This window comes from Hyaena hyaena, unplaced genomic scaffold (assembly GCF_003009895.1).
Source record: "Hyaena hyaena isolate Hyena2069 unplaced genomic scaffold, ASM300989v1 scaffold_19, whole genome shotgun sequence".
Lineage (NCBI taxonomy): Eukaryota > Metazoa > Chordata > Mammalia > Carnivora > Hyaenidae > Hyaena > Hyaena hyaena.
Window position 1 is genome coordinate 4,528,837 of NW_024080651.1, and position 11,377 is coordinate 4,540,213.

Genomic DNA, 11,377 nt, shown 5'->3' on the forward strand with positions numbered 1-11,377 from the left:
GTTTCTGAGATCAGATATTCAAATGCTTTCTAAAACTAAAAGAAAAACAGTGATTAAAGTAGCCATTTGTAGACCCAATCTTTGGTTCTAAATGGTATCTAAGTGCTTTCCTGACATTCCCACTACTTTGTGTAGTAATATATCGATAATAACAAAACTTGTATCTGTAACACAAAATAGGATGGTGTTAGAAACCTTTACTAGATATTCTGACAAGTCTTGCTTAAAAATATATTTTATTACATTTCCTACCAAAGGAAGAACAGAGGACATTGAAAAACCTTTCCTCCCATCTAGTGGCTGGAAAATATAAAAACTCTGTGTTTCTTGGAATTCTAGGCATTAGGGATGGTCTGACAGATTATAACACATCCAGCTATTCTCTCAGTGAGGCAAAAATAAACTTTAAAGTCTTTACTAAAGCCGAGCCCAATGAGAAAATATATATCCATGATGATTCACTAATTAACTTCCCTCTAATCAATAATACACACTTTGAGCAGAAAAAAGGGCCATGGTGCTCCCTAATTCATTATTCTGAACATATGATTGGCAAGATAAGGCTGTATGTTGCTGCTAACTGAAATTGGGACTTCAATTATATTTGCTTCTAAAGCAATCAGTGCCCTAGATCTCTCCTGACCCTTAATTGCTCCTTGTTGGCCCCACACCTTGACAACTCTTCCCTTAAGAGTTGGACGTACTGAACTCATTGAAGGGAGCCAAGAAACTGTCCCTGAAACTGGCTGCCTTCAGGGGACCTCAGCTCCTGAAACTTGGAATACCAGACTCTGATACTGGCAGCAGGACCTCTGTGCAGGGCCAAACCAGCCCACAGGAAAGCAGGTTTGGATCCGTTATGCAGCTAGAGGGATTAATGCTTGGTCTACCTGTCTTATATATGCCTTGTGCAGACGTCAAGATCTCTGCTGAATTGTGCCTCTCTGGTGATTCTCACAGATTCAAAGAATGAATTTTGTGTACTGTCAGCAAAGTTCTGAGAGCTCCAGGAAGAAGAGGAAGGTCAGCGAACCAGTGAAAGTCTTCATCCCTGACAGAAAATGAAAGTTAGATGCCTTCACTGCATTTATTCTAAAATAGTTTTATTTTACAACAGACATGCATGAAGTGTCTTAATAGGAAAGTAAGTTCCTGTCACTAAAACCTTTTACTAAATTTGTTGCTCAACTTTTTTAGTCAATTTACTAAGTGCTAACTTACTGAGTAGAGAATGGGTTCACTTTGCCACAAGAAACAAGGTCACTGGGGCTGCCTTGGGATAGCATTACTTCAAGGCTGAGTTAGAGACAAGACAGCCTTTATATTTGTAAAAGAACCACCGCAGCTATTTTGAAAAAACATAAGCTGTTGTTCTCAAAGGAAGGAGGTTTTTCTTTGCATAACTAAACTCCCCAGGTATTTAGACTACTGTGAAATGTTGTAACTTGTTGTAACCTGTGTATAGATTTATTAGAATTCCCACAGACTTACATGGGATGTACGTGGTGGTGCTTATGCAGGTGTGATTTATATGTTAACTTCAGTCACGAGATTGATCAGCAAAGTGTCAGTCCAAAATGTACTCTCCCTGTAAAGTTCCTCAGATCTGGCCTGATGCCCTGCTCTGCTGACCAGCCTGAGACAGGCAATAGGCTGCAATGCAGAAGCCTGGATCCCTTCTTAAGGCCCTTGTTGAATGCTTCCCAACAAACATTTCAGTTTATCAGTCTGTAACCTGCAGACTGATCATTCCCTCCTTATTCTGAGGGAATTTTGACAGACTTAATGATTAGTATTAGATGAATGATAAATGACTTAAAGTGTTTTTATTATTTAGTAATATGGAATTTAATCATTTAAATGGATAAGACTTCAATAAGCTAAATGTTGAATGTGTATGCTTTCCAGTCAAATAAAATCAAAATGCATGCTATTTTTTTACTTCTCTGTTTATCTTCACTTAGTTTGATGTTTCTTCAAATGTAATAAGGACATCTGCACCTGGAGTGCTTGTTAAAATACGAATTACCAGGCCTCTTTCATTCCTACTAAGTCATTTCTACTAAAACTACTAAAATCTTGGGGGTGGGGAGCCCTGTGGAGAACTCCCAGGATTCTAATGCACACAAAAGAACCCCGGACCTCTGACCCAGACTAAGAGGAGAATCTCTGGGGCCAGACATGTACTTTAGCCAGCAGAAGGCTGCAGGTTATCATAACAGAGAGGAAAATCTGAGAAAGCCTGCCTGTCCAGCACTACCCTTTGCCAGACTCTCATCCAGGGCCTGCCAGGGAGGAGCATTTTCCCCTCTCCCAGCATGATAAGTATACTCACTAGGCTTACTCTGCCACTGCAGGGAGGAGGGAAAGGTATTGGGTTTATTATATCCTTCATAGGATTGTAGCCTGAGTCACCACAATTTCTTTTAAGAGAATCATATAAAGAGATTAGCTGTCTAGTAGAGGGATTAAGTTTATTTTGTGTCTCTCCAGAAGATAGATATAAGACCAAATTGGTGAAAGCTACAGGAGGTCAATCTTGCTCAGTAGAAGGAGGAATTTTTAACTCCACAGGTTGCCAAAATTTTGAAATGGGTTGCCTTCTGAGGTAGTGAGCATACTCCCATTATAAGTGTTTGAACACGAAGGAGCTTTACAAAGACCCTAGGAGTCCTTGACTCAAAACAAATTAGTTATATGGAGTAATTAGTCAATCTGGATTTCAGGAGAAACCATTTTGTCTAAAAGGGGAATTTGGCTCTAGATCTGTATTTACGATTTTCATTATTTAGCCTAAGAGCTTTTAAGTCAAAGTCTAGAATCTGAATTTATCCAGAAAATTTCTATAGTGATTTTATTGTCTCTATTAACACCCCTCCTCCCCCGAAGGAATGGTCTTTTATCAATGCCACCAGGTTGAATATATATGCCCAATGTGTGTGTGTGTGTGTGTGTGTGTGTGTGCACGCGCGTGCACGCGCATCAACTCGCAAATATGTGTGTTTGGCAGTAGAGAGAAGCTTCTGGGCCTATACCCTTGGCTGAACACAGGCACACAGGGAAGGAGATCTATTATAAGAGGATCTGAGGTGTGACTGGCTGGCTCGTTGGAAGAGCATGCAACTCTTGATCTCAGGGTTGTGAATTCGAGCCTCATGCTGGGTGTAGAGATTACTTAAAAATAAAATCCTAAAAAAAAAAAAAAGGAGGATCTGAGAACCATGAAAATGTGAACTAGCTGATTATACACACCAGAGCTCATATGTGCAATCAGCTGTCAAGATTGGAGGGTATTCAACTCTATTTACTGAATGGTTTAATGGTAGGGAAAAAATATTCTTTTCTCTAGTCTATTCATTTCTGGCTTTAATAGTAATGGAATGGATAAACAAGTTCATCAAGGATCTGGAACTTCAGTGAAAAGAATGAAAACTTAGACCCCAAGCTGGAGAGTCTGAGCTGTACACACTAGCCATTCCCTCCCCCTGCCTGTGCTTGGTTCATCAGTGCACTTACAAAGACTAGATGACGATAGCTTGGAAACTGGGACATTGTTACATTAAAAATGATGCAGGGGAAATTTGACATCGGCCGTTTGGGGTTTTTCTGTCTTTACAGAAAATTGGTTTAGCTGGAAAGTGATGGGGTGAGGCCCATGATTGCTGCTAGCCTTTGAAGCCAGGCACTGAAACCACACCTTCATTTCCCCTCTTGCAGGTCCCTCTGGTGTCTGGTTCTTTCATTCTCCAGCTCACTTCTGCCAGGAAGAGGCTGGAAATGTTCATCAGGGTCAAAGTTGCACTCACACAAGTTCAAAGTTGTGTGTTTTTAAAATGACACTATTAGAGTCAATTTCAACGTATCTTAGCATTTGTCAATTTGTGGTTGCAAATCCAATAGTATTGGATCTTTAGTGATTTCCACAGATTCTTAGGGTACAAATAAGTCTCAGCTATAACCCTTCAGAAGGAAGATCCAGATGATAAAATGAGGCTTAACAAACTGCTTGTAAGAGTTAAGGCAAGGTCCTCCACATTCCATGAATCTTGATTCTACACAAGTGAGAAAATGCCTTTGTTTATCCCAAATGTATCCTCTTTAGAAATAATTTGTTTTTTTAAGGCAATATTTTAAATGTGATTGTATGTTGTGTAATGAGGCCCTGGCTGAGACTTGCTATGCAGTTTTCAGTTTCTGTAGAGGATGAGGCACCCTTGAGGGCCTTAATTAACGGACTCTTTGGTTATGCAATGGTAAAGCCAAGATCCTATCCAGAAACAGAGAGGCTTGAGATACTAATCTGTTCATGTAACTTCCCCTTGGGTGCACTACATCTCTGCAAATAAGGTTTTACCTTCTGGGAGTGTCACAGTTGTTGAGACTGACTTTTGTAGGAGGTGGTGGGCTCATAAGGTCTATTGGCTGACTGTGTGGGAGGTGGTGGGTAAATTGATCCCTGGAACCTGGCAGGAAACTGCACGTGGGACTTGTTCCATGGGGGTCCTAGGAGAAAGCGTCATTAAACATTTCAGTCTGGTCCTAATTGTGTCGTGAGGTTCAGCAGTACGGGGGTTTCATCATGACAGGAGTGGAGAGGCAGGCTCACTGAGATAGTCAAAAACATCTAAGACAGACCAATGGAGCATGGAATAGTCCTTGAAGACACAAATACCTAGGACAGAAACCTGGTGTAAGAGTGGACTTTTGGGGGTCATTATTTGGATATTGCAGAACTCCTTAAGACTGTGGAAGTCTCAGGCATCTGAGTTCCATTTGGATAATCACTAATCAGCTTTGGGGTAAACTGGCAAAGTTAGGTTTTCATCATCCTTTTCTGAAAGTAGTTAAGGAGAAGTTTAGGCTGCTGGCTTCAAAACCGGGCTGTCTTTTTCTAGACAAGTTATTTCCCCTTCTAGCCCTCAGATTACTATAATCTGTAACATGTGGATAATAATGGCACCTACCTGGTGATCCTGTTGTGAGGATTAAGGAAGGTGATGAAAGCTAACTGCCCAGCATGCATGGACCCAGTGCTCAACAGGTGTTCATCATTTTTGCTATTTTTTTAAACTCTTGACACGTCCTCTTCCTTAGTCTTGGGAGTTCATGATCACTGTGATGCTTTTTGCCCACCTGGAGATCCTGCATCAACACCCACTCCAAACCCATGCTAGCAGTTGAACCATGTTCCCAGTCGCCTCTGTTCTCAACACTCTTTCTGCTCCTTTCCCCAGATCGAAACTCCCTTTCTCTCAAGACAGTTTGATGGCAGGGAAGCATCAGGTTAGGTTTAATATGCTACCCTCCCATATTTTCATCTTCAAACAGAAGCTTGTTAATAAGAAAAATGAATCTCACCTAGGGAATATGATCTGAGAACAGATTGAATAAACAGGGAAGAAGAAAGTCCAAGGAAAACTTTGTAGTTGTCTTCAAATATATATGGGGCTATCATGGCATGCAGGGAACCACAGACACAATCTGTGTTCCAAAGAACAGAACGCAGACCCGGTGGAAAGAAACTGCAGGGAGACAGATTTGGGCTCAGCATTTTGAAGAATTCCTACCCCATAATGGTACATGGAAGGCAATCAGCATTTTAAAGTTTTTATTAACAATGAGAGCTGTCTGCTGGTGACTGCTTCTGGATGTAATACGTTCCTCATCACGAGAGGTGTTCAAGCTAAGTTGTCCAGGATATTGTCCCTTTGGATAAGAATTAAATCCAATGATGGGGTGCCTGGGTGGCTTAGTCGGTTAAGCATCCGACTTTCGCTTAGGTCATGATCTCATGGTTCGTGGGTTTGAGCCCTGCATCGGGCTCTGTGATGACTGCCAGCTCAGAGCCTGGAGCCTGTTTCAGTCTGTGACTCCCTCTTTCTGACCCTCCCCTGCTCGCGCTGTCTCTCTCTCTCTTTCCTGGAAATAAATAAAACATTTAAAAAAAAAATCCAATGAATACGTGGGCCTCTTTCAGCTGTAAAATTCTTTTTTTAAAAAATGTTTTATTTATTTCTGAGAGAGAGAGAGAGAGTGTGAGTAGGGGAGGGTCAGAGAGAGAGGGAGATACAGAATCTGAAACAGGCTCCAAGCTCTGAGCTGGCAGTCAGCACAGAGCCCAATGTGGGGCTCGAACCCATGAACCGTGAGATCATGACCTGAGCCGAAGTCGGACGCCTAACCGACTGAGCCACCTAAGCACCCCTCAGCTGTAAAATTCTATGACAATTTTATTAATGATAGAATTCCAAAAGATATTTTGGAATAAAGGGACATTTTATAAATGTTTCCCAAAAAGCAGTTAAGAGGTTAAAACTAGGGGGTTCTGGAGTTAGGCATTGCCTGGGTTCAAACCCTGGTCATCCTACTTACTAGCTGTGTGACTCTGGCCAGGTCATTTGTTTTCTCTGTACTTCAATTTACTCATCTGTGAAATGGGGGCAATAATACAAAGTTATTATGAGATCTAAGTAATTAATACAGGAAAGTACTCAGAAGAATGCCTAGCACAGAAAATTAATGCTCAGTACATGTTATTTATGAGGTATTATCTGACACGCTTGCTACTCTATAGCTTTTTGTGTCTTTTCAGTATGTGGAAGGAGACCCTTTGTAGTATAATTGACCCTGACCTTGTTTTTTCCTAAATCAGATACCAGCCATGACCACTGTAATTAACCAGTGCACATTCTATCTCCTATAAGCAAGCTTTAAAACTAACCAAGCAGACAGGGCCTGTGACGCACTGTTTATGAAGGATCCTGCTGATGAAACACAATCATGGCTGTGGACATGTTAACTCTGCTATATATGTCTGGTAAGTGGTGGGTGCCCAGTAAATATTTGTTGAATGAATACGTGAACTTGGCAGGGTTCTTATTATTTCCTACATTTTATTTATTTATTTTTGATTAGGTAATACATCCACACAATCTAAAATTCAAAAGGAACAAAAGACTATATAATGAAAAACATCTCTTCCACCCTGTCCCCAGCCACCCAGTTCCCTTCCTCTTAGGGTAACTAATATAACAACTTTCTCATATATCTTTCCAGACCTATTTTAGGCATAAATAGGTAAACATACTAGCACGTGCACATTCATTTCTTTCCCTCTTTATTAAACAAATGGCAATATACACTGTTCTAGGCCTGTTTACTGAAGGGGCCCCAGAGGGGTTGAGCATGGGCACATTAAGGAGGAATTAGAGAAGAGCGCTCAGAGACAGAAAATCAACCAGGAGACTTTTGCATTAACCCAGATGCAAAGTGTTAGGGCCTAGTACATTAAGGAGGGTTTGTCAGAGAAAGAAGTATTTGAATGTTGGTGTTTTTTTTTTTTAACCTTACCCCAGGGTAACTGCCACCACAGTCAAGATCTAGAGCATTTTTTTTGTCCCTTCTAGAAGTTCTCTCATGTCCCTTTGTAGCCAGTGCCCCTCCCCGGGCCCACACGCCCACTCCTCTGCTTTGTCAGAGTTTTTCAGCTTCTGTGTTTCGGGCCTACATGACAGGCGGTGTGGTGAGACCTCCACTCAGCAGAGCTAATCACTGTATTAGTCAACATCAGAGGTGCTTATTCTGGGCCAGGCACTCTACTTAAGCACCCACATGTGCCCATTCATTTAATCCTCCCCCAAACCAAATGTGGTAGGTGCTGCTGTTATCTTCATTTCAGAGGTGATATCTAAGATACAGAGAAGTTAAACCACTTGCCCCAGGTCACACTGCTAGTAAATAACAGAGGCAGGATTTTGAACCCAAAGCCATCTTGCTTCCAGAGACCATATGTGAAAATAATCAAGAAAATACTCAAACTCCAACAGAAGGACTTCATTACTATTTAACAAGATTAAAGGAGGAAAAGAACTCCTTAGTAGGTTAATATAAAATGGATTTCTCAGGTCACCTGGGTGGTTCAGCCCATTAAGCATCAGACTTCAGCTTAGGTCATGATCTTGCAGTTCCTGAGTTGGAGGCTCTCATCAGGCTTTGGGTTGACAGCTTAGAGACTGGGCCTGCTTCAGTTTCTGTGTCTTCCTCTCTCTCTGCCCCTCCCCTGCTTGCTCTCTCTCTCTCTCTCTCAAAAATAAATAAACATTAAAAAAATAACATAAAAATAATAAAATAAAGCAGATTTGTCTAGCAGCCTTCAAGTGTGCTTTAAATGGCTAGTAGCCTTTCTTGATAGGCATAGTCTGTCAGTGGGCAGAGTTTCATTCCCCTGCCTTCAGTGAGCACACCAGCCATGCTGTTTTCTTCTAAGAAATTATAACATTTAGAACTACCTCTTTAGGTTAAAGAATTGGTGTGGTCAGGACATTACTGAGAACGACAACTATCTCTGCCTATCTCTGGGTCCCAGAATATGCATGTCATTCTGAAACCACAAGGAATTGTGGTAAAGTCCCCTGGCCGCATCTCTCAACAAAGATTTATCTGTTTCACTGTTGCCTCCAAAGAGCTTTTCTTCTGGACTAAGATGTTAATACCTAGTGATGTCTACTAATGGGCCTTCCCTAAGGAGGAGCCTATTAAAGGAATTAATTACACTGCAGGTTCAGAAACTTGCCAGCATAATGAAATGGCTCCCCAGCTGTAATAGTATGAGAAAGAAGCCACTGAACTAAATCATAATGCAGACAAGTTCCTATAAAGTGAGAGGCAAGTTTGCTAAGGTAACTATAGACCCTAGGAGAAATAGGATAGTGGAAGTCTTAATAATGAAGCCAATTTCCACTCACTGATGAGGTTTTATTAAATATAGATCATATTTTTCCAAACATTTCCAAATATTTATTACCACTTCCATCTCTTATTTGAGACTTATGTTTGCCACTTATTAACATTGCCAATTAACCTTACAAGGCAACTTTAATGTGTTTATTTATTTTTATTTTTTTAATGTTTTATTTATTTCTGAGAGAGAGAGAGAGAATGTGAGCAAGGGAGGGTCAGAGAGAGAGGGAGATACAGAATCTGAAACAGGCTCTAGGCTCTGAGCTGGCAGTCAGCACAGAGCCCAACACAAGGCTTGAAGCCACTAACTGTGAGATGATGACCGAGCTGAAGTCGGAGGCTTAATTGACTGAGCCACCCAGGTGACCCTAATGTGTTTATTTTAATAAGAAAATAGTTATCGGGACACCTGGGTGGCTCAGTCGGTTGAACATCAGACTTCGGCTCAGGGCATGATCTCACGGTTAGTGAGTTCAAGCCCCCTGTCCGGCTGAGAGTCTGGAGCCTGCTTTGGATTCTGTCTTCCTCTCTTTCTCTGCTCCTCCCCCACTTGCACTCTGTGTCTCTCTCTCAAAAATAAATAAACATTTAAAAAAATAATAAATAATAAAAAAGAGAAAATAATTATCTCCTATCAACACAGAATAAAAGAGAATGGGCTTAGATTGCAGCCAGTTTGATTCAAATCTGAGAGAAGGTGGTAGAATTATCTTTTCTGGGAGTCTAGATTGGTTTCAGTGCAGTGTACCTAAAGCCTGGGGAGTAGCTCAGATGACTTTCTGGTCTTTTATTCCTCTGTATGGTTCATTTTGCACTGTCCAAATCTCCAGAAGTAACAATTGCAGAAGAAAAAGATAATGGCAGAAGATTAAGCATAGTGCTAGTAATTGTGCTAGTTACTGTTTGGTTTCTAGGTAGATTGGGGTGGGAGTGGTGGTGCAGGGTAGGATAATGTGGGGAATTTACTAGAGATTTGTTAGTCAGATTCTGAATCTTAGTCTTTTTCTTGGTTCTCCCTTTATTTCTGGACAAGAAATTTATCTCCTCACTTCCTCTGTTTCATAGCTGCAAAATATGGATGGTGATCCACCTAGGGTTTTTAACAACCATGAGGCAGAAGCAGTGGGTGGGGACAGTCTACTCTAAATCTGGTGAGGTGCCTGGAATCCCTCTGCTTGGGCTCTGGGTTAGTTGGGAGAGGGAATGGAGAGCTCCCCTTGGAGGGCCAGCCCTTTCATCAGTGGTCCTAGAGAGAGCCTAACCCCAGGAGCCAAGGGAGACCAGAACAGTTCTCTGGTCCCTCCTTCTCCTGACATTGAGATTATTGTGGAGCAAAAGCAAGATTCGTCTGAACCTTGTCTATGGTTAACTGAAACACGGGCTTTTGTCAGAATGAACTTAGCCTTAAGGATGGGGCTCAGGGGAAAGGTTTGTTTTTGTTTTTGTTTTTAAATGAAACTCATTTACGATTACAGAATATATAGAACAGCCGTTTGCATGCTATGAACTCTTTAAGAAAGTATGGTGATGACACACTGTATAAACTAACTTTGAAAGTTAGAGTTTGCAAGATGATAAAACACCTTTCACTACCTTGCTATTGCTTGGGTTTTAAGTGTTTCTTAGAATGGACAAGTTACATAAAATCTAACCTAGTTCTAGCTAAAGGGCTAACAGTTCTGATGGAAACTGTTAAACCAATTCTGTAACCAAAAAGATAAACAGCTTAAAACTGCCAGGTATCAGTATTATTGTAATATTCCCTTTATCAAAAACCTATAACTGAAATTTATAGGTAAGAATTTACAGTAAGCAGCAGGTACTTGGAAACTTGTCAGTTAAGGTTTCCCAGTACAGAAGAACTTCTACTGTAGGCCTTTTAACCCTCCAAAGTCAGAAAAATTTAAAAAAAAAACTTTCACAATTAGTTTCTAAGGAAATTATATACATGTCATGATACTGAGAGAAAAGCTTTAGATTGTCATTTCCAATAGGACATAGCCTCCTAAAGAAAAAAACCTCCTTTTTTCTGGTGTTGGGAGGGAAATATATAAATAACAATCAAAATCTATATTCTTGATATATTTCTAAAAAAGATGGTTAACTAAATTTCTCTACAGTGACTTCATTTCCCGCTACTCCCCAACCTCCTCAAAATTGAGAATACAACAAATATTTGCATAGGTTTATTATTCACATTTAATCATGAATAATTCACTTTGTACAGACAGCTGGGTAAACAGGAGATTTGGAGTTTCCTTTTTCTAGACTGTTTTTCCCTTGGCTGAAAGGAAACAGCATCAGTGTGGTTTTATAGGATTTTCAGTACCATCTTGTTCTCCTGCCCTAGGCAGGAGGCGCCGTCCGTTTTGTGCTTCTTTCTTTCCACTTTCTTTCTTTCTGTCCGTTCCTGGGTTACACTTCACCAACACATGTTTTTTGGCTTGTTTGTTTTTTTATCACAAAACAAAAATGAGCTCAATCATTAAGTTCTTTGGTCTGTAAGATAACATGTATAAGTTTATGGATTTGCTATTGTGTAGAGACTCTCTTGATGTTGGGAAAAGATTCTCTGAACTCATTCTGCCTCATCATTATACCCTTCATCTTCTCCTATCAATCAGTCATTAACAATTTC